Source organism: Aptenodytes patagonicus, chromosome W, assembly GCF_965638725.1.
Source record: "Aptenodytes patagonicus chromosome W, bAptPat1.pri.cur, whole genome shotgun sequence".
Lineage (NCBI taxonomy): Eukaryota > Metazoa > Chordata > Aves > Sphenisciformes > Spheniscidae > Aptenodytes > Aptenodytes patagonicus.
In genome coordinates, this window is record NC_134981.1 from 10083929 (window position 1) to 10109045 (window position 25117).

The 25117-nt window shown below is 48.9% G+C and overlaps 1 pseudogene; it reads right to left on the reverse strand.

The window, feature by feature from the left end:
- Positions 1-267: 267 nt before the first annotated feature.
- LOC143172160 (aquaporin-3-like) overlaps positions 268-25117 on the reverse strand; it is a 40261-nt pseudogene continuing 15411 nt past the window's right edge.

Here is a 25117-nt window from a genome sequence, read left to right on the forward strand (position 1 = left end):
ACAGGGAGATTCAATAATTTCTTCAGGTCACAGACAGGTCTAGCCCTACCTGGGTCTGCCCAGTGTCTCAGAGACCCAGTTTGTCTGGTCAAGCAGAGTAGGTTTATTGAAAACTAGTCCCTCATTTCTCCACCTGCAGGGTAGAGAAACGGTGTGCTCCAGCAGCACCATTGCACATGCCCTTATCCATTTGGTTACCCTTTGGCTGTCAGTCCATACGTCCACCTAGGCTTTGCTGTCAGGCCCTTTCCTCGGAGCATGTGACCGTCACAGTGTAGAAGTCTCCACGACTGGCTGTCCTTTCTCATTTTCACTTTCCAGGACAGGTTGGTTGTGAAAATCAATGAAGAGTTTGTGGATTAAAACACCAGCAAGACTTCCCAGAATCGGAGCTGTGAGTGGGACCCACCATCAGCGATGTCCAGCCCTAAAATGAAACACAGAAGAGGCAGCCAGTGAGCCAGACTGGAACCACTGCCCTGCCACCGCATGGCACAGGATGAGGTGAGGTGAGCTGAGTCTGCTGGGGCAGGAGTGAGCTGTGTGAGCAGAGGTGTTTAGTGCCATTTCACATACTGGGCCCTACAGCTGGCTTAGACAAATTCACTATTCACCAGCATAATTGCTGGAGGGAGGGTCATTTTCCCCATCGGCCTGGCAAAGTGGCTCTGCACTGTCTGCAGGTTTCTTGCTCTCCTACAGAAATAGTCTGTGTGATCCTGATGAGTGCGACTGTCAGACAGACACACATACCCCTTTTCCCTCCCTATTTCCAATAACATCTGCACCTTCTCTACCTCCTCTACCAAGATCTCAATGATATTTTCTGGAAATTTCATTAAAATGGGCAGCTGGGACAGGAGAAAGACTCTGCTAATGCACTCACCACGGGAAAAGCCGTAGTGTGGGACCATCTTACTGAATCTCCAGATTCGGACATCTAAATTTAGGAGAGCTATTCAGCAATCCAGCTGTAAGTGCCTGCTTTCATGTGAGCTGAATTGCTCTCTGGCTCTCCAGTCACTGCAATAACCAGCTAGATCTCCAGCTAACAGGTAGCCAATTTGGTGCCCAAACTGAGGTATCTGAATGTCAAGATGAATCCCATGCTGGAGAATTAGTGTACCCCAAATTATGTGTACATAATGCATGGGGCTCCTTTCTGCACAACCCTTGCTCTCTGAGAACGGAGAACGCACTCTGCCGCGATAGAGTCACTTGGTCCAAAGAAAAAGGCTTCATGACCATTTTATCTTGGGCTTATCTCCTCTCCTTGCAAGCTGAGCAGTGTAAAAGCAAAACGGGTCACTCACGTGAAGACGTCCATTCCCCAGCCAGCAATTGCTGTGAAGACCCTGGGGGGCAGGTCCCGAGAGGGGTTTATGGTGTAGCCTGTGTTCATCCCCATCCCCAGGCCGATGCCCAGGACCAGGATACCCGTGAGCAGGGCCTGCGTGCCTTTCAGGGCTCCGTTGTTTTTCTCGTCATGGATGATCAGAATGCCCAGGATCAGCATCACCGTCGCCGTAAACTGCAGGAGCAGGAAAGGGGGAACAGGTCAGGAGAGAGAATGGGGAAGGCAGAAGGATCCTGCTCAGCAGAGAGGAACAGACTTCCCAGAATGGAAGAGCAGGTGGGATTCATGGTCTTGATCAAGTCAGGGAGGACCCCGATGTTATTCCCTCCTCACAGGTGGACTGAGGAAAAGTCTTGACTCATTTCCCAGCAAAAATGTCTCCACCTCATCACCATCCATCACCTCCACCTCTAGGACTGATATGAACTTCTCAGCACTGTCCTCTCCCTCCACCTTTCAAATTAGGGACATGGGTTATTTTAAGTACATTTTGTCTAACAGAGGCAGAGCCATAACAAACTGCTAATGAGACAAATCTGATCCTCCCTAGAGGGAGTTATGTTTTATATAGCCTGTTGCATCAGTCCTTTCAGGACTAAAAGCAGATACCAGATTCTCATCTGGGAAACTGAATCTCCCGTCTGTGACAGTACGTAGCTGGCATTTGTAGATCTGCAGTGCCCAAGAAGTCAGGAACTGTGGTTTGAATAGAGGTGATGACTCCTGTCTTTCTGCTTCAGAAAATGCAGCTGGAGAGCCTTGGACTGCTTGCAGAGATGCCAGCAAAAGCAGAAACTCTGCAGCTCTTGGCAATGCACTGTCACTGTCATTTGCTTTCTTGTGCAGCAAGGACACTGCATGCTCCACAGGACTGATCAGGTCCCCGCCTGTAGGCTCTCCAGCTTTCACCGTCCTCCTCATCATGCCCAGGCAAGAGTTTTGTCAGCTCAGAGACAAAAGCACAGGCTTCCTCAGATTTGAATTGGAAGTGAATCTTCCTTCTCCAGTGTCCCAGTGCTCCACATCCCCTGAAGCATCCCCTTCCTATTTCTAGGCATCTGGACATTGTGTTGTATGCTGGGAATCAACTGTACACAGTCTAAATTGGACTGTTCAAACCCCAGAGGTTCAATCCAGACAGGCTGTGTTCATGTGAAGACAGTCCCAGGCCCTCCATGCCGGTGAGGGGCAGCCAGCAGAGCTGCCTGGGAGCGTGGAGCAGGTGTAGGATCCAAAAAGGGGAAGAACAGTTCAGAGATCTGCCCAGAGCCCAAAGGAGATAGTTCCTGATATAGCTCAGCTTCTCACTTCCCGTTGCTTGGGCTGCGTGCAGGGAAGGTGCCTGGAGGGCACTCAGACCAAGCTGCGAAGCAGCCTGCAGGCTTTACCCTTTAGGCTTGCTCAGCGACCAAGGTGCCTTGGATCCTACCTGTCAGGCACCTGCCTGGATGGTGGGCTCCTTGGAGTAGAGGTTGTGATTGTGTCTGCACGTGAGTGCACGTGAGTGCAGTGAGGGGCTGTGAGTCCCCTGTAGCAGACCTGCACTAGCACCTGTTACCACCCACCTTCTAGTGCACCACAGCGGTCGCCACTGACCTCTGTGAAGAAGCCCCCCAGCAAGGATACATAGGGAGTAGGGTAAGGGAGTGGGGTAAGTGGAGAAGATTAACGCTGTGGCAGTTGGTCCCGTCACTGTAAAGTTCCCCTTGGTGTAGTCATACAGAACATCTAGAAGAAATGGGAATTACGGGAATTAGCACAGAGTTTATCACACATGGCACATACTCAAGTCCACCCATTGCAGCCAGCATGGTCACCAAGGGGAAGAGAGGCAATGGGAGATATGATGGAGGCAACACACCCCTTGCAGGGCATGATCTCACTGATATCTGTTACCTGCAGACTTTACTCTGAAGTTGCTTCCTGTCCTGGTTTCGGCTGGGATAGAGTTAATTTTCTTCCTAATAGCTGGTACAGTGCTGTGTTTTGGATTTAGTAGGAGAATAATGTTGATCACACCGATGTTTCAGTTGTTGCTGAGTAGTGCTTACACTAGTCAAGGACTTTTCAGCTTCCCATGCTCTACCGACTGAGAAGGCTGGAGGTGCACAAGAAGCTGGGAGGGGGCACAGCCAGGACAGCTGACCCAAAGTGGCCAAAGGGCTATTCCATACCATGTGACATCATGCTCAGTATATAAACTGGGGGGGGTGGCCGGGGGAGGGGTGACCGCTGCTCAGGAACTGGCTGGGCATCGGTCAGCGGGTGGTGAGCAATTGCATTGTGCATCACTTATTCTCTATATTCTTTTATCATTATTATAATTATTATTTTCCCTTCCTTTTCTGTCCTATTAAACTGTTTTTATCTCAACCCACAAATTTTACTTCCCCCCCCCAATTCTCTCCCCCATCCCACTGGGGGGGGTGGTGAGCGAATGGCTGTGTGGTGTTTAGCTGCCTGCTGGGTTAAAACACAACACTTCCTTATACCTACCAGCTCCCTGTCCGTGCTCCAGGAGCCTGGGGCAGGCTGGATGCTATGGATGCACTGGAGGCCTCCATCCCTCTGCCCCTCGGAGACTGAGACATGCTGGAGCCAATGGGTGGTGGGTCCTCTGCTCACAACTCAAAAATCACAGATGACTGCTGTCCTGTTTTCCACAGACCAGCAGAGTCCCCCAGAGCTCCAGCTGTACCTAATACATGTTAGTCCATCTAACCTGAGCCCTTGCAGGCCCTTGGAAACAAAATGCTGACAAAATGCAGCTACCAGCCTTGAGACTGGTTTTGGCAATGGGAATGCCCTGAGCAAAAGGAGCTGTGCTCTCCAGGAATTGCACATCCTTCACAGAGATATCTGGGCCCTGCTCTGGCCTTGAGCTGTGAATCATAGAATCATAGAATCATTAAGGTTGGAAAAGACCTCTAAGATCATCGAGTCCAACCGTCAACCCAACACCACCATGCCCACTAAACCACGTCCCTAAGCGCCTCATCTACACGTCTTCTCAATACTTCCAGGGATGGTGACTCAACCACTTCCCTGGGCAGCCTGTTCCAATGTTTAACCACTCTTTCAGTAAAGAAATTTTTCCTCACATCCAATCTAAACCTCCCCTGGCGCAACTTGAGGCCATTTCCTCTCGTCCTATTGCTAGTTACTTGGGAGAAGAGACTGACACCCACCTCGCTACAACCTCCTTTTCACATAGTTGTAGAGAGCGATGAGGTCTCCCCTCAGCCTCCTCTTCTCCAGGCTAAACAGTCCCAGTTCCCTCAGCCGCTCCTCATAAGACTTGTTCTCCAGACCCTTCACCAGCTTCGTTGCCCTTCTCTGGACACGCTCCAGCACCTCAACGTCCTTCTTGTAGTGAGGGGCCCAAAACTGAACACAGTATTCGAGGTGTGGCCTCACCAGTGCCGAGTACAGGGGCACGATCGCTTCCCTACTCCTGCTGGCCACACTATTTCTGATACAGGCCAGGATGCCATTGGCCTTCTTGGCTGCCTGGGCACACTGCCGGCTCATGTTCAGCCAGCTGTCAACCAGCACCCCCAGGTCCTTTTCCGACAGGCAGCTTTCCAGCCACTCTTCCCCAAGCCTGTAGCGTTGCATGGGGTTGTTGTGGCCGAAGTGCAGGACCCGGCACTTGGCCGTGTTCAATCTCATACAGTTGGCCTCGGCCCATCGATCCAGCCTGTCCAGGTCCCTCTGCAGAGCCTTCCTACCCTCGAGCAGATCAACACTCCCGCCCAACTTGGTGTCGTCCGCACACTTACTGAGGGTGCACTCGATCCCCTCATCCAGATCATTGATAAAGATATTGAACAAGACCGGCCCCAAAACTGAGCCCTGGGGAACACCGCTCGTGACCAGCCGCCAACTGGATTTAACTCCATTCACCACAACTCTCTGGGCCCGGCCGTCCAGCCAGCTTTTTACCCAGCGCAGAGTACACCTGTCTAAGCCGTGAGCCGCCAGCTTCTCTAGGAGAATGCTGTGGGAGACAGCGTCAAAGGCCTTACTGAAGTCCAGGTAGACCACATCCACAGCCTTTCCCTCATCCACTAGGCGGGTCACCTGGTCACAGAAGGAGATCAGGTTGGTCAAGCAGGACCTGCCTCTCATGAACCCGTGCTGGCTGGGCCTGATCCCCTGGTTGTCCCGCACATGCCTTGTGAGCGCCCTCAAGATGAACCGCTCCATAATCTTCCCCGGCACCGAGGTCAGGCTGACAGGCCTGTAGTTCCCCGGATCCTCCTTCCGGCCCTTCTCGGAGATGGGCGTCACATTGGCAAGCCTCCAGTCGTCCGGGACCTCCCCCGTTAACCAGGACTGCTGATAAATGATGGAGAGTGGCTTGGCGAGCTCCTCCGCCAGCTCCCTCAGCACCCTCGGGTGGATCCCATCCAGCCCCATAGACTTGTGAGCATCCATGTGGCGTAGCAGGTCATTGACTGCTTCCTCTTGGATTATGGGGGGTTCATCCTGCTCGCCGTCCCTGTCTTCCAGCTCAGGGGGCCGAGTACCCTGAGGATAACTGGTCTGCCTGTTAAAGACTGAGGCAAAGAAGGCATTAAGTAGCTCAGCCTTTTCCTCATCCACGGTGACAATGTTCCCCCCCCTGCATCCAATAAAGGATGGAGATTCTCCTTGGCTCTCTTCTTGTCATTAATATATTTGTAAAAACATTTTTTGTTGTCTCTAACAACAGCGGCCAGATTGCGTTCTAGCTGGGCTTTTGCCTTTCTCATTTCCTCTCTGCACGACCTAATGAGATCCCTGTGCTCTTCTTGAGTCGCCTGCCCCTTCTTCCACAAGTGGTAAGCTTTCCTTTTTTTCCTGAGTCCCAGCAAAAGCTCCCCGTTCAGCCAGGCCGGTCGTCTTCCCCGCCCATTCTTCTTACGGCGTATGGGGACAGCCTGCTCCTGTGCCTTTAAGACTTCCTTCTTGAAGATCGTCCAGCCTTCCTGGACCCCTTTGCCCTTCAGGACTGTCTCCCAAGGGACTCTCTCAACCAGCGTCCTGAACAGGCCAAAGTCCGCCTTCCGGAAGTCCGTGGTTGCGGTTTTGCTGGCCCCCCTCCTTACTTCACCGAGAATTGAGAATTCTACCATTTCATGGTCGCTAAGCCCAAGACGGCCTCCGACCACCACATCTCCCACCAGTCCTTCTCTGTTTGTAAACAGCAGGTCGAGCGAGGCACCTCCCCTGGTAGGCTCACTTACCAGCTGCGTCAGGAAGTTGTCTTCCACACACTCCAGGAACCTCCTAGACTGCTTCCTCTCTGCCGTGTTGTATTTCCAGCAGACGTCCGGGAAGTTGAAGTCCCCCACGAGAACAAGGGCTAGCGATTGAGAGACTTGTGCCAGCCGCTTGTAGAACGCTTCATCCGCCTCTTCATCCTGGTTGGGTGGTCTATAGCAGACTCCCAGCAGGATATCTGCCTCGTTGGCCTTCCCCCTCATCCTTACCCATAAACACTCGACTGTATCATCATAATAATTGTTGAGCTCTAGACAATCGAAACACTCCCTAACATACAGGGCCACCCCACCGCCTCTCCTTCCTCGCCTGTCCCTTCTGAAGAGTTTATAGCCATCCATTGCAGCTGTCCGTATCACAACATCTGGATGCAGGGAGGAAGGGCAGTCCAGCTCAGCTGGCGGTAGATCCCGCCATGTCGGTGTCCGTGCTGGAACCGATCATTCCATGTCCCGGTGCAGACACTGGATGGAAACTGCCAGCATCCTGTGTGACTCATAGGTCAGATCCTTATTTTATTTGGGGATGGACTGTCCTTTGGAGCTGCCTGGTTTTCTCTGGTGATTGCAGTGGAGGGTTTTGGGTGCAGGCTTACATACTTCTGGGTTTTTTTGTGCTGGCAGAACAGAGGTGCTCTGCCTTGCAGGACTCATAGAAAGACTGGGTGTGTTTGTTGGGTGTTTTTCGCTACTCTCCTTGAGCATTGGCAGATCAGCTTTGTAAAATGTATGAAAATGCCCAGAGGAAAACTAAAACTAAAGGGTTCTCACATTTTCAGCAGCCGAGAAAGCCATCTGAACACTTTTAATGGATAGATTAATATCTCAGCGCCATTTTGTGGAATGGCTTGTGTAAAAGGACAAGCAGCAGCAAGAGGCACATCCAGTGATCCATGATGCCATCGTAGGACCATGCTGGAGTTTTAGGGAATTCGTTGATAATATCAGGGATGATGTTGCAAATATTATCACCAAACCAGAGATTTCTATTGCAAAAGGGATTGCCTTTTCCCCTGAGAAGACTGCAAGTGCCTGGTGTTCCCAGAAAAATACCTGTCCATTTTTCAGCCCAAATTAGAAAATATAGATGCCTATATTGAATGCTTGAATGCAGGAGACAAAGCCTTTCAGAGACACAGCGGGTTCCTTTTTTTGTCTGCAGGGGAGGAATACAGTTGGAAGGCTCCCTGAGATATAGCAGTGAAAAACTGAAAGGGGGTAGGGGGCAGATGGGACGACACCCACTCACACATCATCCATCTGAGGAAAGCTGTGAGTTCTCTAATACATGCTGATGCCAGGACCTGAGCTTTACATATCAGTTGGAATTTATCATGTGCAGAAGAAACCCAAGCCTCCTGTCATCGCCCTGCCTGGGTGCTCCAGGGCCCACGTTTATGTGCTCCACCAATAAATGTCTGCATAGCAAAGAATGAAGTGACTTGGAAAGATTTATCAGCCACTTTTTCTGCACCACAGAGTTATAGGCCCAAAAAAAACTTCTCACTTAAGAATAGGCTGTAGGAAAACCCTTGCCAGCAGCGTAATTATCATCCATCATGATTAGATGGTACTGAACATCAGAGACAGTCTAGTAATTTACTGCATATTTAGCCAGGCCAATAACTAATCTGTTGCTGGAGAAGCGCTTACCTGAGACCATAAAGCCCTTTCCTGCCACAAGCTAGGCAATCATCTATGGGGGGTGGGGGGGAGATGGCTTCCCATGTTCTTACATATGGCTGCTCAGTGTTCTGTAGGTTAAAAAAAAAAAAAAAAACTCATGAACTTTTGCAAAGCAGTACTCCAGAGGGAGGTAACAGCAGGGCAGCATGAGCAGAGAGCTACGTCTCCATCGTGGCTGCTGGTAAGCCAAGAGCTCTGCACTGTCTCCCCTCCAGAGCCATAGTCAGAAGCTGCACCAAGTTGAGAGGAAGACAAAGAACCAGAGAAGGGTCTCAGACAAAGGTCTTGACTGTTAGTGGGTTTAAGTTTTTCAGTAATTAAGCAAAAGTATTAAAACCTTTTCACAGTAGAGAGCTAAGACCACTTGTTGAGCAGGGAAGTAAGAAGAGTGACTTGGAGATGGAGGAGGAAACAGGACACTGAGGGCTCTGCTGCAGCAGCCAGATGAGATTGAAGTTGTTCATTGCTGATATTGTTCTCTCCTCACCTCATGTGAGAGGATAGACCGGGGGGGAGGGGGCTGGGGGGGGGGAGGCTCTCTGCTAGTGTGATTGGAGCTCTTGGCACTGGTGCATTCAGCAAGAGCAAATATTCAACATGAAGCACCACTCAAGGCATTGCGCTCTTTCTGGCTGCAGACAGAGATGCACAGCAGCTCCAGGCACAGCATCCTCACTGCAGGCTGGGCATCAAATTGTCCTGCAGAGCATAGGCAAACTCTCTTAATCCCAACAGGGATGAAGAAGGGCACAAAACCACCAGCCATTGGTTTATCATGCAGAGAACAGCCAAAATTCCTGTTCAGTGCCTGTGGAAAATGTTACAGAGCAAGGCAGAGGCTTTAGGAGGACACCAAGACTATTTATATCTCCACCACTGTGGAGATAAGCTGCTCCTGGGCAGACACAAATTGTTTGCAGTTCCCCGGTAGCAGAAATATTGCAGTCTTAACATATAGTTTTAAAAGGCTGGCTTGTGTGGGAAGACTTTGAAGGTTGTTTCTACTTTATTGGCTTGTTCATCGTTAACCAAATGAATGAAGGTGTCGGGGGCGGGGGGGGGGGGGGGGGCGGTTGAAGGGAGGGTACCAAATCTCAAAGGGTAACTTAGTTCAGCACAATGAAGTGTGTTGTCACAACAGGAGCTCCACGGCTGCAGGCTGGAGTGAGAGAGCAAAATGCTGGAGAAGATTCAGAACGTGCTCACGATTTGTAGCAGGGAGTGAGTGTGTGTGTGCAGGGTCACTGATAGGATAAGCATTTGCAGCAGCAATTTATATGGTCAGAGGTTTCCTACCGCATCTTCAGGGTTGCTCAGCACCTGTTTGTTAGTGCTTACTTTCTGCTCTGGTGGGATGGTAGCTTCCCAGCAGGTAGACCATGTGTCAAAAATCTTCTGGAGGAAAAAGGCAATGCCAGGCTGTTGGAGGTGGGGCACTGGGAGAGGGTAAAGCTGGTGGGGATGACCAGCTTTTTCAGTTTTCTTCTAGGAGAAAAATGAGGCAGAGTCTGGGAATGAAACCAAAGAGCAGTGTCTGGTCAGATAAGGCAAGAGAACATTTGAGCCAACCTCCCTGAAAGATCCCTTGCAGTGAATTGAGGCTTTTCTTCCTGCCGTGCTAGAGGGGATGGTGTGGGCTGGGCAGCTGCTTGCAGTCAGCGGGGGGTCCTGTGCAGCTTTGGGGAGGTGAGCCTTACTCCTCTACCACTGACAGCCTTTTTGAAATGAGAACAGCATTCGTCCCTCTTCCTTTTCGGGTTGCCAAGATAATGAACGCCTGTGAAATTCTCCGGAGCCACAACCCACCATTAGGCAATGTAATGTGTAAGGCATGCCAGAATTTTGTTTTTGTTGTCTTATGCTGGGAAATGAATAGTGCTTATCCAAATTATTCAGAAACTTCCCCCTTGCCTGAGGGATCTGCTTCATGCAGAAAAAGTGAAGTGGTTTTTGAGTTCTCAGGCTGCTTCGGAGTGTTTGGGGACAGGGTGAGAAAGGCTTTGCAGTGACAATTGATCCCTGCTGGGGGTGGGTCAGTGCCTTTGCTTATTGGACCAACATAGCAAAATGAGATTCTCCCTCTGAAAAGGTCTGGTAGCTGTCTGTGCCAAGTTACTACACCTGGGCTTAGCCAGGGCTGAGAGAGGGACTTTGGACTGGCTAGAGAATAGCATGCAAGGAGTGGGGATAACCCAAATAACTCATACTTGGAGCTTTGCACAGGAGGAAGATAACACTTGTTTTATCATGGAGACCTTTTGACACAGCTGTCTGTACAGATAAAGGTGCTTATTTTCAATGGCAATAACTGCACGTGCAAAGGAGGCTTTTTTTAATCACTTATTATTGCTCATCCAGCTCCTTGAGGTTCACGCCTGTTACACTGGTAGTTTTTGCATGCATTGGAAGTCAGAGTAGAGAGAGCTGTGACTCCTCAGCAGCAGCTGAGCAAACCATTTTCATTTTGCATCCTCTTTGCTTTTTAGTGGTGAAATGCCCAGGTGATAAAGAACAAGTTCAGTCTTCTCCTGCCAGGGCTGATCTCTGGGAAGTAGCATGGGGAGGAGCCTTTTCTCTGCACTGTGACAGTCCAAGGTAGCTTTTGGAGCCTGCAGCTCACTTTGGCTCTTCCCTCACTTATCCCTGCGAGGGAATAGAGGGGGAGGGACATGGCACATGGAGTCCATCAAGGACTGGCAACAAACAGCAGCCAGAATCCAGTGCTTCAGCAGCCCCCTTACCATCAGTGCAACCTGGAATGTGCTGAGTGCATCTCTGGGACACCTGGCTGTTAGTTGGATGATAGCACTCAGCCAGAGCCTCTTGCTTTAATGGACAGGTGATGTTCATAAAGGAGGGAACAAGACAGCAGGAGTAAATGGCATAAGGAGTAGGGAGGTAGGAAAAAATAAAAAAGGGTATTTTGGGAATGTGAGAATAGAGGAACAGACCAGAGGTTTGGATTTGTGCTGAAAAATAGATTCTGTGGCCTGTCCTGTGGTTTTTTTAGGATAGTGCTGTTCAGCTGTTACCTTAAATCGGCAGATGATGAACTCTCTAAGACTCAATTTGGAGTTTTAGAAAGCAGGCATTCTTTATTGCAGTGCCGGGTGCAAGGTGGAATTTCCACAAATCAAGCACACCTATGCCGAGTTCACCGTTACATTTATACACAAAAATTTTAAGGTAGTACACTCCCAGTTACAATGACTGGTTAGTGATTTACATGTAATTATAATATCGGTTATGTCATTCTCTTCTGTTACTATGCTTGCACGGGGGAAGGGTCTTCACCTGGGCAAGGGTCTTCTTGACCTGTGGGTGTGTTTTTTAGTATTATAATGAAGGCAGTTCACTTCAGGACACCCTAAAAGTAGGTTTTGTTGCCAAGTTGGCCAGCTAGATATCTACCTTGCCAGGTTGTCAAATAACTCATCCCATATACAATAGAACCTAGGGGCTCTGTTTGTGGTCTAGAGAGTCCAGAGAATAGGGAATAGGGACTTCAAGCAACACAGCCTCAAATAAAAAGTAACACAGCATACAATATATAAAGCTACCATAGGGGCTAACTTATTGGAATCAAAATGTTCTTATAGTCAATTATTTCACAACCTAAACATTCAGTAAAACTTAAGATACTCTTCAACACAGCTGCAACAGCCATATCTCCTGCCCTCCATGCTGTCCTGCAAAACCTGTGCCTTATGCATTTGGCTTCTCTTGGATGTGGCTTTGGAAAAGTCAGAGACGAGTAGGCAAAATTTTTGTAAGGGCTTTGCAGAGGCTTGGGGACATCCCAGAGACTGGTGGGTTGTGGATTTTTGGGGGGTTTTTTTGAGGCTTTTGCTGAGGCAGACTGAGAGAAGGGCTCACACCGTGGAGGTTGTAGCTCCATGCAGAGTGTGGTCTGCGTATACAAGTGAGATAAGACTAGTCTCTCTGGGGAACAGGAGATTTTGGTGATATCTGAAAGGGAAGAGGGCGGGCAGATGGATGAGATAAAATTTGGATATAGGCAGAGTGGCCAGTAGAGATCCTAATAAAAACAGGACAGGCCAGAGCAGAAGTTTAGATGCTGGAGCACATATTAACTTTTTTGTCTTAGAGGGACGTCACCCTGGTTAACCATCGATGTAGTCCAAGGAGCAGGATACACTCTCCAAGCCCTAAGTTGTTTGCAAGGCAGAGACCTCAAGAGAAGTTTTGTCCTTCTCCAGATTTCAGTATAAGAGCTGTGAAAAAAAACGGATTTTTTTTTTTTTTCCACTCTCTGACTATATTAAAAGAGTGAAATAGAATTTACTTTCAGGCCAGAGCAATTTCTTGAGTATGTCTTTTCCTGTTGGAGCTTGTTTACTTTTCTTTTTAATTTTTTTCCCCAATTCCCTTTTAGTCACTAAAAATATTGAAACTTTGGCTATTTTCAAACTGAAAGTATATATGTTGAAAGGAAAAGTCAAAGCAGAATTTTCTTCCTTGTTTTTCACTGGAATAAGTTACCAAAATTGAAGCTGAGTTTGGCAAATTGTTGTATGTTGCCCAAACTACATTTTTTTAGTCAAAAAAATTGCACACCAGGAAAAGAAAGACAACAAGAATTTGCCCACCCTCCTTCCATCTGGCTTGGGCGCTGTCTCTGGGCAGTCTGCGGTGATACTCCCCTGGCTCACATCTCTGGCTTCAGATGCAGACACCCTTACCATGGCTGAGTGATCCGAATTGTGCCCTCGACCTCGGTGTGGGTGTCTGGGGTTTGTCTCCCTCTACCCAACCATGACTAGGGTGCCTGGTTTCGTGTGATGGACAAAAATGAGGAATAACCCATGTACCGCTTCAATTTTTGCAGAGGAGGTCACTCTCACTTCATCTTCTGACCACGGGCGCCTTAGAATCTTCTCATCTTTGGGAGTTTATTAGTATTGATGAAAAAGCAGCAAGGAAGCTCAGTCCACCACAGCAATGACACTAGTTCTAACACTCCTTTCATTTTCCATGCACTAGGTCTTTGGCTTGTCTTCTGTGGCACAAGTGGTATTAGGAAGAGGAGACTTTGGGCATCATCTGAGCATAAATTTGGGATTAGGCATCCATGTGGCCGGAGCAATAGCTGTTGAGCAGGACACTTGAGCATACAATATCTCCATGTCCCATAAAGGCCACATGCATTGGTGGCAGCAGGAGTAGACTGTGGAGGGGCGGGTGATGGCATGGCAAGGTAGGGCAGTCCCCTCACCAGCAAAAAAAAAAAAAAAAAAAAAAAAAATGCAGTCCTACACTCCCCAAGCAAGAGGAGAAGAGCAGGTCTTGTGACCATAACCAGGCTCAGCCTTGTGACCCAGTGATCACAGCCATGTCGGGGGTGGGGAGGCAGTTCTGAGGTCCAGCCAAGGAGTTACGATGGCATGGCAAGATCAGGCAAAGCAGGGGACAAGGCAGGCACAGCATACCTACAGTATGCTGAACCCAAACGCATGTCCTGAGCTGAGATGGGGAAGCAGGACAGGGAGAGTGGCAAAAGTTTGGCCATCCCCTCCCATTGCGGTCAGCAGAGCCAAGTTTCAGCAGTGCCCCCGTTAGGCGCTTGGGATATGCCATCATGGCCCAAGGCGATAAGGAGCTTTGAAAACATGCTGCCAATCTGACCCATGGAAAAGTAAAGCATTTATTGCAAAGGAGAGCTTACTGCTGATGTTGCAACAAGGAATGGTATGCAAATTTTCTCATCTTCCACACCCATGCGCACACACCCCACCCGAATTCAGGAGGTGGTGCTTCATGGCCATGGGTTGGTATCTCTCACATGACAGAGTATTACCTTTGCCTTGTGCAATTTCTGCCTTCATTTGCATGAAGAGAAGAGATTAAGGGCTCTAGTGGGCAGAAAATTAAAGCAAGTCCTTGCTTTGACCTGTTGGAGCAGAGAGATGTCCAAGGCTGGGTCTGGCTTGGAAAGGAAAATTTTTCCACACGAGCAGTCAGCTCTTTGTCTCCCTATCCTTTTGGAGCTGGTGGAGACATCGTGGGGAAAGTGGGGTCCCTGCAGTGCCAGGTAACATTTGAGATGGAGCTGATCTGCTGAGGGCTGGGAGGGGTCTCAGCTCAGCCAGCAACAGGCTAGCTGTGGAGACAGCATCAGAGATCCTTGGCGTTGTGATTTGTCTTCATTTGTGTTACAAGATGCTTCTTGCGATCTCTGAAATGGCTGGTCATGCCCACAAAGTGTCAGAAGATCAAAGAAAAAGGTGTGTTCCCCCCCCCATTTCAATTGTGGTTGTGGGACTGTTGCACGTGGTACATGCACTTTCACTTCACTCTGTCCTGCACTTTGATGAAATGATGGATCTTACCCCTTTCTTAGTCTGGAATAGGAGAAGGCCACTAAGGTTGGAACATTTTTTGACACCACGCCCCCCGCCAAGTTTACACCTACGAGGCAGGAAAAAGCATATATTTCCATTGCACTCGTGGGGAGATGAGGCCTGGAAAACAAACATGGATTGCACTAAGGGCACCAAACCTGGATCCACTTAGTGTTTCTCCAAAAGCGCCATTGTGATACCAACATCCTCCATAGAAAGTGTCCCCTCAAAACAGGGAAAAACTGGTCTTGCGCTGTATGAAAGTCATGTACTAAGAGATGTAAGGAACTGCAATCCAAGATTCCAAACTCTGCAAGGGAAGGACAGTGTCGACTCCACACTAGTGGGAGCAACCATGGTCTGGGCAGGAATGACCATCCTGGTATCTCCTTCTCAGTGCAGTGACATCCAAGAGCTAAGCTGAGTCCCTGCTGACAGTCCTGTGTAGGCTTTGCTTTGCAGACATGAAGATATGGGGCCTCAGTGGCTGATTTTCCAGGTTTTTTTTTTTCCCCAGCATCTCATGCCTTGCTGCCAGATGTGATAAGAGCTGGCAGCTCCCATCAGCTGAGGTGCTCAGCTCTGCCAGGATCAGGCTCTCCTTGTCTATCAGATGTTTTTCAGAAGGCCTTGCAGTTGTTTGGGATAAGATTTGCCTCATCTACCCGTAGCCATATAAAAGGTGGGTGATGAGTCTAAGGTCTGGGCTCCCTTTAAGCTGAATAGAGAGATGTTCATACAAAGTGAAACTCATGCCATGCCAAGAGCAGTATCTCTGACAGATGAGCTGACACTCTCTGGAGGCAGCCTGTGGTCTACAGAGAGTTAAGCAGAGGTTTTCTGACTTTTAGAGGACTAAAGCTAGGAGCTCTCTGCCCTGAATCATTCAGCTGCCCAGGGAAAACAGGTCATCTTTGACTCTGTGCAGGAGGGAGACCCTGTCCTGGGAGATTCTTGGTGTTCTGGAGCAAGGTCTGGTTGGTTACTGCAGGGCATGGGGCATGCTCCAAAACAGCTGCATCAGGGCTGAGGCCACTGTCTTTTGCTGTGATTTTGCAGGAGCTCATCTGAATTCTGCCATCACCCTCAGACACTGCATTTTAGGAAATCTCCCCTGGAGAAAGCTCCCAGCTTATCTGATCAGCCAGTTCCTGGACTCCTTTACAGCAGCCACCACCGTCTTTTGTCCCTAGTATGGTATGGTTGTGTCTTTATCACAGGGGTTGCTCTGGGCACCATTTCAGTCTTAACTCACGGAGCGTCAAAAATATTTCCTTTTACAGTATACAGCATGATGTCTGGGTGAGGAGGGCGAGCTCCTGACTTGTGGGACAGACCTTCACCGAAGGGAAGCCACCGAGGCGAAGGGCCCCGGAGCGCAGGAATGCGCCGGGGGACCCTTCCTGAAGCGGCAAAACCGCGGCAAAACCCGCGAAAGCAAAACCGCAGGGGGTGAGAGGGTGCCCCAGCTCCCCCCCTCCCCGAGCCGGAGGAGGGAGCTCCTGACGAGCGGCAGCTCTGACTCAGCGTGGGCGGGGACAGGAGGGACGGCGGCCAAACCCCCTCACTTACAAGAGCAGCCCCCAGGGAGCGCGACCGACCCGGAGCGCGGCGCGTCAGTTTGCGCAGGCAGGGTGTGCAGGGAAAGCGAGCGGGCAGGGCGCAGTCCCCCTCCTGGCTCTAGAGGCCAACTCAACTAGTAGCCGTTGCCCTCCCAGAAGAGGACCAGCTGTGGTTTCCACTCGGCCGAAAGCCGTCGCCAGAAGGGATGTGGCGACCCAGATGGAGCCCTCACGCAAGCACACAGCTGTCCAGGTCTCTGGCTGCAGGGAGTGCCTGAGCCTGTCAGTTGTACCAGAGGGCAGCAGACACAACACCTGTGCGCGGTGTGACCAGGTGGATGATCTGCTCAGCCTGGTGGCAGAGCTGAAGGAGGAAGTGGAAAGGTTAAGGAGTATCTGGGGGTGTGAGAGGGAGCTAGATTGGTGGAGCCACACCCTACCATCCCTGAGGCAAAGGCAGCAGATGGAGGCTCCACAAGAAGCAGAGGATCCCCTGCCCTCTTGCCACCAGGCAGAAGGAGGGGACCTAAGCGATGGGGGGGGGGAATGGAAACAGGTCCCTGCTCGGGGTGCCGGGCGAACCCCCGCCCGGCCTCCCTCACCTTCCCAGTTGCCCTTACAGAACAGATATGGGGCCCTGGAACTTGAGGGCCAGGCAAACGAGGATGTAGATGAAGGTCTATCCAGGGGGTTGCCTAGGGTGAGGCAGTCAGCCCCACGCATTATGACTGCCTCTGCTAAGAAAAAAAGGAGGGTAATTGTCATAGGCGATTCCCTTCTGAGGGGAACAGAGGGCCCAATATGCCGACTGGACCCATCCCACAGGGAAGTCTGCTGCCTCCCTGAGGCCTGGGTCAGAGACATTACTAGGAAGCTCCCTGGTCTGGTACGGCCTTCTGACTACTGTCAGAAGTATAACTGTTGGTTATACAGGCTGGCAGTGATGAGGTTCCAGAGAGAAGTCCAGAAGCGATCAAAAGGGAATTCAGGGCACTGGGGCGACTGGTTGAAGGATCAGGAGCACAGGTAGTGTTTTCCTCAATCCCTACAGTGGCAGGGAAGGATACTGAAAGGAGCAGGAGAACACACCTGATCAACGCGTGGCTCAGGGGCTGGTGCCATCAGAGGAATTTTGGCTTTTTTGATCATGGGGAGGTTTACACGGCACCGGGCCTGCTGGTGACAGATGGAGTTCAGCTGTCTCACAGGGGGAAAAGGATCATGGCTCCTGAATTGGCAGGGCTCATCGAGAGGGCTTTAAACTAGGTTTGAAGGGGGAAGGGGATAAAACCAGGCTCACTAGAGATGAGCCTAGGGGTGGCGTGCCGATGCCGGGGGCGAAATCGATAGCCCAGCTCAAGTGCATCTACACCAATGCACGCAGAATGGGCGGCAAACAGGAGGAGCTGGAAGCCATTGTGCAGCAGGAGAGATACAACTTAGTCGCCATCACAGAAACATGGTGGGGTGACTCTCACGATTGCAGTGCTGCAATGGATGGCTATAGACTCTTCAGAAGGGACAGGCGAGGAAGGAGAGGCGGTGGGGTGGCCCTGTATGTTAGGGAGTGTTTCGATTGTCTAGAGCTCAACGATTGTGATGATGATACGGTTGAGTGTTTATGGTTAAGGATGAGGGGGAAGGCCAACGAGGCAGATATCCTGCTGGGAGTCTGTTATAGACCACCCAACCAGGATGAAGAGGCGGATGAAGCGTTCTACAAGCGGCTGGCACAAGTCTCTCAATCGCTAGCCCTTGTTCTCGTGGGGGACTTCAACTTCCCGGACGTCTGCTGGCAATACAACACGGCAGAGAGGAAGCAGTCTAGGAGGTTCCTGGAGTGTGTGGAAGACAACTTCCTGACGCAGCTGGTAAGTGAGCCTACCAGGGGAGGTGCCTCGCTCGACCTGCTGTTTACAAACAGAGAAGGACTGGTGGGAGATGTGGTGGTCGGAGGCCGTCTTGGGCTTAGCGACCATGAAATGATAGAATTCTCAATTCTCGGTGAAGTAAGGAGGGGGGCCAGCAAAACCGCAACCACGGACTTCCAGAGGGTGGACTTTGGCCTGTTCAGGACGCTGGTTGAGAGAGTCCCTTGGGAGACAGTCCTGAAGGGCAAAGGGGTCCAGGAAGGCTGGACGATCTTCAAGAAGGAAGTCTTAAAGGCGCAGGAGCAGGCTGTCCCTGTACGCCGTAAGAAGAACGGGCGGGGAAGACGACCGGCCTGGCTGAACGGGGAGCTTTTGCTGGGACTCAGGAAAAAAAGGAGAGTTTACCACTTGTGGAAGAAGGGGCAGGCGACTCAAGAAGAGCACAGGGACCTCGTTAGGTCGTGCAGAGAGGAAATGAGAAAGGCAAAAGCCCAGCTAGAACGCAATCTGGCCGCTGTCGTTAGAGACAACAAAAAATGTTTTTACAAATATATTAATGACAAGAAGAGAGCCAAGGAGAATCTCCATCCTTTATTGGATGCGGGGGGGGGAACATTGTCACCGCGGATGAGGAAAAGGCTGAGGTACTTAATGCCTTCTTTGCCTCAGTCTTTAACAGGCAGACCAGTTATCCTCAGGGTACTCGGCCCCCCGAGCTGGAAGACAGGGACGGCGAGCAGGATGAACCCCCCATAATCCAAGAGGAAGCAGTCAACGACCTGCTACGCCACATGGATGCTCACAAGTCTATGGGGCTGGATGGGATCCACCCGAGGGTGCTGAGGGAGCTGGCGGAGGAGCTCGCCAAGCCACTCTCCATCATTTATCAGCAGTCCTGGTTAACGGGGGAGGTCCCGGACGACTGGAGGCTTGCCAATGTGACGCCCATCTCCAAGAAGGGCCGGAAGGAGGATCCGGGGAACTACAGGCCTGTCAGCCTGACCTCGGTGCCGGGGAAGATTATGGAGCGGTTCATCTTGAGGGCGCTCACAAGGCATGTGCGGGACAACCAGGGGATCAGGCCCAGCCAGCACGGGTTCATGAGAGGCAGGTCCTGCTTGACCAACCTGATCTCCTTCTATGACCAGGTGACCCGCCTAGTGGATGAGGGAAAGGCTGTGGATGTGGTCTACCTGGACTTCAGTAAGGCCTTTGACGCTGTCTCCCACAGCATTCTCCTAGAGAAGCTGGCGGCTCACGGCTTAGACAGGTGGACTCTGCGCTGGGTAAAAAGCTGGCTGGACGGCCGGGCCCAGAGAGTTGTGGTGAATGGAGTTAAATCCAGTTGGCGGCTGGTCACGAGCGGTGTTCCCCAGGGCTCAGTTTTGGGGCCGGTCTTGTTCAATATCTTTATCAATGATCTGGACGAGGGGATCGAGTGCACCCTCAGTAAGTGTGCGGACGACACCAAGTTGGGCGGGAGTGTTGATCTGCTCGAGGGTAGGAAGGCTCTGCAGAGGGACCTGGACAGGCTGGATCGATGGGCCGAGGCCAACTGTATGAGATTCAACAAGGCCAAGTGCCAGGTCCTGCACTTCGGCCACAACAACCCCATGCAACGCTACAGGCTTGGGGAAGAGTGGCTGGAAAGCTGCCTGTCGGAAAAGGACCTGGGGGTGCTGGTTGACAGCTGGCTGAACATGAGCCGGCAGTGTGCCCAGGCAGCCAAGAAGGCCAATGGCATCCTGGCCTGTATCAGAAACAGTGTGGCCAGCAGGAGTAGGGAAGCGATCGTGCCCCTGTACTCGGCACTGGTGAGGCCACACCTCGAATACTGTGTTCAGTTTTGGGCCCCTCACTACAAGAAGGACGTTGAGGTGCTGGAGCGTGTCCAGAGAAGGGCAACGAAGCTGGTGAAGGGTCTGGAGAACAAGTCTTATGAGGAGCGGCTGAGGGAACTGGGGTTGTTTAGCCTGGAGAAGAGGAGGCTGAGGGGAGACCTCATCGCTCTCTACAACTACCTGAAAGGAGGTTGTAGCGAGGTGGGTGTCGGTCTCTTCTCCCAAGTAACTAGCAATAGGACGAGAGGAAATGGCCTCAAGTTGCGCCAGGGGAGGTTTAGATTGGATGTGAGGAAAAATTTCTTTACTGAAAGAGTGGTGAAACATTGGAACAGGCTGCCCAGGGAAGTGGTTGAGTCACCATCCCTGGAAGTATTGAGAAGACGTGTAGATGAGGCCCTTAGGGACATGGTTTAGTGGGCATGGTGGTGTTGGGTTGACGGTTGGACTCGATGATCTTAGAGGTCTTTTCCAACCTTAATGATTCTATGAGATCTTGACTGAACATAAACAACAAGTGATTTAGCCAAGGCCGAAGATATGCCAGTTGCCCAAAATGAGCTGTTCATACTTGCACGGCTTCACTTACCTACAGGGTTGACGAGGATTTGTGAGAGGTGTCACCAAATACACTCCCTTACTAACAGAGGCAGGCACACCACATATTCCGTTTCATGACCAGGCCAGTCTCTATTTTAGGGGCATACCTCCCAAAATAATGTAATACTTACATGGGCGTGGACTTGTCTATGGTAGATGCTCTCTGAAGCATGGGCTGGTATGAACAGCACCATCAGATGCCGGTGACTTCCCAGAGAGCAGCAAATCACTTTCAGTTCCTGTTTTCTGAAGTCTCAGTAGCATCAAACTAGCTAAAAGAGCCTGTGGCTTCAGGATGAAGGCTGTGCTTGATAGTGCCTCTCCATTGGCTCCTTTGAACAGTAAGGAACACTCTTCCGCTGTCTAGGAGGAAGAGCCTGTGTCGGGTCAACCACAACCTGTGGAGAAATACTTCCCCAGAGCTAAAAGCCATCATAAACTTCACTGTGTTATAGTGTACCTGGAAAATTTTTAAAAAAAAGCTCTCCCTTTTTCTACATGTGTCTTTCTGTGAAAAAGCAACAGAGAGTCAGACTGAGTGCAATGACGCTTCCAAACAAAAAAATTTTATTATGCATATCTCCCCGCCATGAACAGGATGAGAACTAAATATCAGCTGTTGCTTAAGGCACTCCTAGATAGGACACAGTATTATGCTAATACGCACCACTTAAGAACCGAGATAGCAAAGCAGAGGAAGACAAGTAATGATATTAGTTACGCAGAGACCAGGGCACATCTTACTGTGACCTTAAAATAACCTGGTTTCCATGCTTCCATTTTTCTGACTATTTACAGTAAAGCATAAAGCAGTAAATGATTTTTAGAGGCAGTAAAACCATGACAAAAGTTACATTCATTTTACTGCTGTATAACCTCCCCTGGAAACTGGAGACAGCCACATGACAAGCGCCATTTAAAAATGGACTTGAAAAAGTATACTTTAAAATAACAAATGTTAGTATGGATCCTATGCTGGTTGAGGATGTGGATGACAAAAAATATATAACACCTGTTTCAGGTTTTTGGTTTTTCATCCGAGCATGTCTTGCCGTGGGAAAACCATGAGTGAAATGAAGCGGTGAAAACACCTTTGCTTCCCACATGCTGGCCTCTTCCAGTGCACAACCACAATGTTGCCCATACTTGTCTTGTCCCTTATTCCCATTTCCAAGAGATGGCAGCAGCACTTCTGCCTTTGGGAAACTGCCCCTTTGTGGCACTGACACACGCTCCTACTTTAGGAACAGGAGAACGACTGACAACTTATGGACAATCAAATCATGTGCCTATCGACCCACTCAGACAGCTCAGCATGTTTAAGCTCAACAACCAGTTGCAGTGGGCATAGCACTGTAGAGAAGCATACTATAAGAGAAAGTGCTAAAAAATTATTTGCATCACTCTGCATTTCTTCAAGTTAATGAAGGAGAGAAAAAGAAAACTCTGTACAATTGAAATGAGGTCTAATTGTCTGGGCACCATTCCCAAGGCAAAGGTTGCCGCCGTTGCTCATTACAAACAGCTCTGCAGAAACATCAGCTATATAGACTCTCTTCCAACATCTCTGCTGCTAAAGGTTGACGATAAAGCTACAAACATGTCAGACAGAGAAAAAGAAAACAAAAAGGACTGTACTCCTTGTCCCAAAGCTGGTACAACATCAATGACCAAACATGTGACAGGATAACAAGTTGAGAACAAGGAATAGACAAAAATCTCTTTGCGTCGTAAGAGAAAAATAGCCCACTGGTTCTCAGTACAATCTTGTAGTGGTCAGATTTTCATGCGAGAAAACTACTATTGATGTGCCAGTGAGTGGGTGCAGTTTCTTCCCTGTCTATGACTGACACAGTTGATGTGAGCGCCATTGCACTACTTGCGATGGCTAGGAGGAGAAACACTAATGTGACTTTTTCTGTAGAAATTATCATAGACTCAACACACAGGATCCTGTAGTCCCTCTGTGTGACACCTTTTCGTGTTTGGCCACCTCTTCTTGTAGGTGCATGATATAACAATATTTAAAATTTTATATCTCTCATGATACTGATGTATAACTATAGCTAAAATAGTTGAAATTCTTAGTGACCAGCACAGGTTTTGGCATCTCAGGATTTCTCCAGGCTTATCATTACCTGAGCTGGTCTTGGTTTACTTTAACAATTAGTACTGGTTAAGTAAATTCTGTATAAGCTGGTCTAGCTTTATCTCTGTGATACCAAATATGGTAAAATGTTTCAAAAGCGTTGCAAGTAACTGCATAACAAGAAATAGCCCTTTATGTGAATTGATGCTGGAAGAGGCTGTTGAACAACTTTCAAATATTATCTCGGAATAACCAAGAACAAAAGAAATTGTGGTTAAAAAACACAACGAAAAATTAGCTCTAAGCTGAATCTATGCTTGAGCAGAAAGGCACCTTCATCACGAACATTGTGATTCTCCTGGTCAACAATTCAGGACACTGATGAGTCACAGTGACAGCGAACCACTTCTTTCCTCGAGAAAGCTTGTGCAACAACAAGAAGACACAGAAGGACCTCAGAAGTGAGTATAGCACTGCAGAAGAGCATTAGATATTAGGAAGTTTTCTTTTATAATAGTCTTAATAGTAGTATTAGTGAGCCTTATCTGGCTTAAAACTGTTACTATTACTGCAAGTGGAGTAGTAATAACTTTATTATTCAATGATTAGATTAAGATTTCAAGTAACCTTTCTGGTTTTTATGAATATATGTTCATCTTTTCCCAGAAAAATATTTTGAGCATAGCACGAGAAAAGCTGTCACAACCCAAGATTCTTTGCCGGGAACATGTAGAACTGAGACAGCCTCTCCAGGCAGTGACTTCAGAGACATGGCTGAACTCTACACAGGACCTTCCTCTCTAAGTGTCCTGCCCAGTTTAGCTGATAGGACAACTATTATGGTCACAACAGCCAGCACTCTCGACATATATATTGATTTCTGTAGGCAAAATTTCTGTCGCAAGCCTAGTTAGTAAGACCTGCAGCTATTCAAGATGGTCATGCTGGGACTTTTTCAGTCACCGCCTTAAACAAATATAACTCCTACTCCCAGATTGTGCATAGGTACATATATACCACAATAATTATTTGGCTGTCAGTTTAGCCCTTAATGTATCCATATTGATCTTTCTCACTAAGTCTTGTTCGTCGCAAAGACTTGTGAGGAAGAGATCGCTGCCATGGAGGGCAGTGCCCAGGTTCCTTTTTTTGACCCACATGAACTGCGGTCAGCTTTACCATTCTTTGACAGGATAACTCTGAGTAAAGTAAACTAAGTGCAGCAGTAAACACCTTTCCAACAAGAGCCGCAGTGGGGGGGGGGGGGTAGACATGTTTCTTACTGCCATGTTCATCACATTATCCACATGTGCTTCCTGATATCGCTCTCTCGCTGTTCTAAGTCTGCAAACTCTGTGTCTGAGCAAGGATTAGGCTGAATATCACTGAAAGAAACTGAAAAGACCAAAAATTGTCACAGAAACATCCTCCTCTCCCAAAATTCACTGGCACGATCCAGGCACAGGTAGAAATCAGAGTGGCATGTGATGCATGAAAGAAGTTAAGATATTAAGTAGCAACAGAGACAATAGTAATTTGAAATTGTTCTTGTTAGAAAGTGTGGAGGATTGAATTGACCCAGATTTTACTGTCACGCTAATCAAACTTACTTACGTTGTTTCCCTAAGACAAATGTGTGCTGAAATATTTCTTTACCGAAGAAAAATGTTCATTCTTTGAACATTTCACTTTCTGATTGGAAAGCATATTGTGGGAATTCAAAACATTTCAACCACCCTGGCTTTAAAATATAATTTGTCAGTCATCTTCTCCACACTTCATGTACTGGTTCATCTCTGTTTTTAGGGTACACTGTTCTTCATTGAGATGAGGTCATAGCAGCTGATTGAGTGTTTAAGCATTTTAAGACATTATTCAACAATGGAAAAACGTCACTTTGTTTAGAGTTCATTATTTTTCGATTTTTTTTTGGACGGGCTTCTCTTCCTATGACTTCCAGTCCTCTCTACCATATGTAACTGCCTCTAAATACTATTCGTGATATTCCAAGGACAAGGAGAAATGAATTCCAGATTCTCCTCTCTAAAATAAACGGGGGAGATGGCGTAGGGCATAGCGGGAGGGGGTATCTTTGTTATAGGCCCACCACAGACACATGGCAAGAAAATGGAGGCACCCTGCTCATTTCAGACTCATCTTCGATGTAGGAAACATCAACCAGAAAGTTGAGAAAGACATAAATGCGCACAAGTTTCTATCTATTTTGAGAAATCAGATTAAGAAAAAACAGATTTTTAGAAAAGAAAGTTGCAATAAAACTGTAAGATTTGGTGAAACAATACTCTGCCCCCCAACTGATCCATTGAGCTTTGACTGTTTCCAATGTCCTTCCCTGTCACAACAGTACATTGTGACTTCAGATAACTCTATGAAGGCTTTCTGGAAATATCTCCTCAGCCCCATCACATATTCTAGCAAGAAGCCTAGCGGAAGAGTCTCTTTTGATGAGCAGCTGCATCAA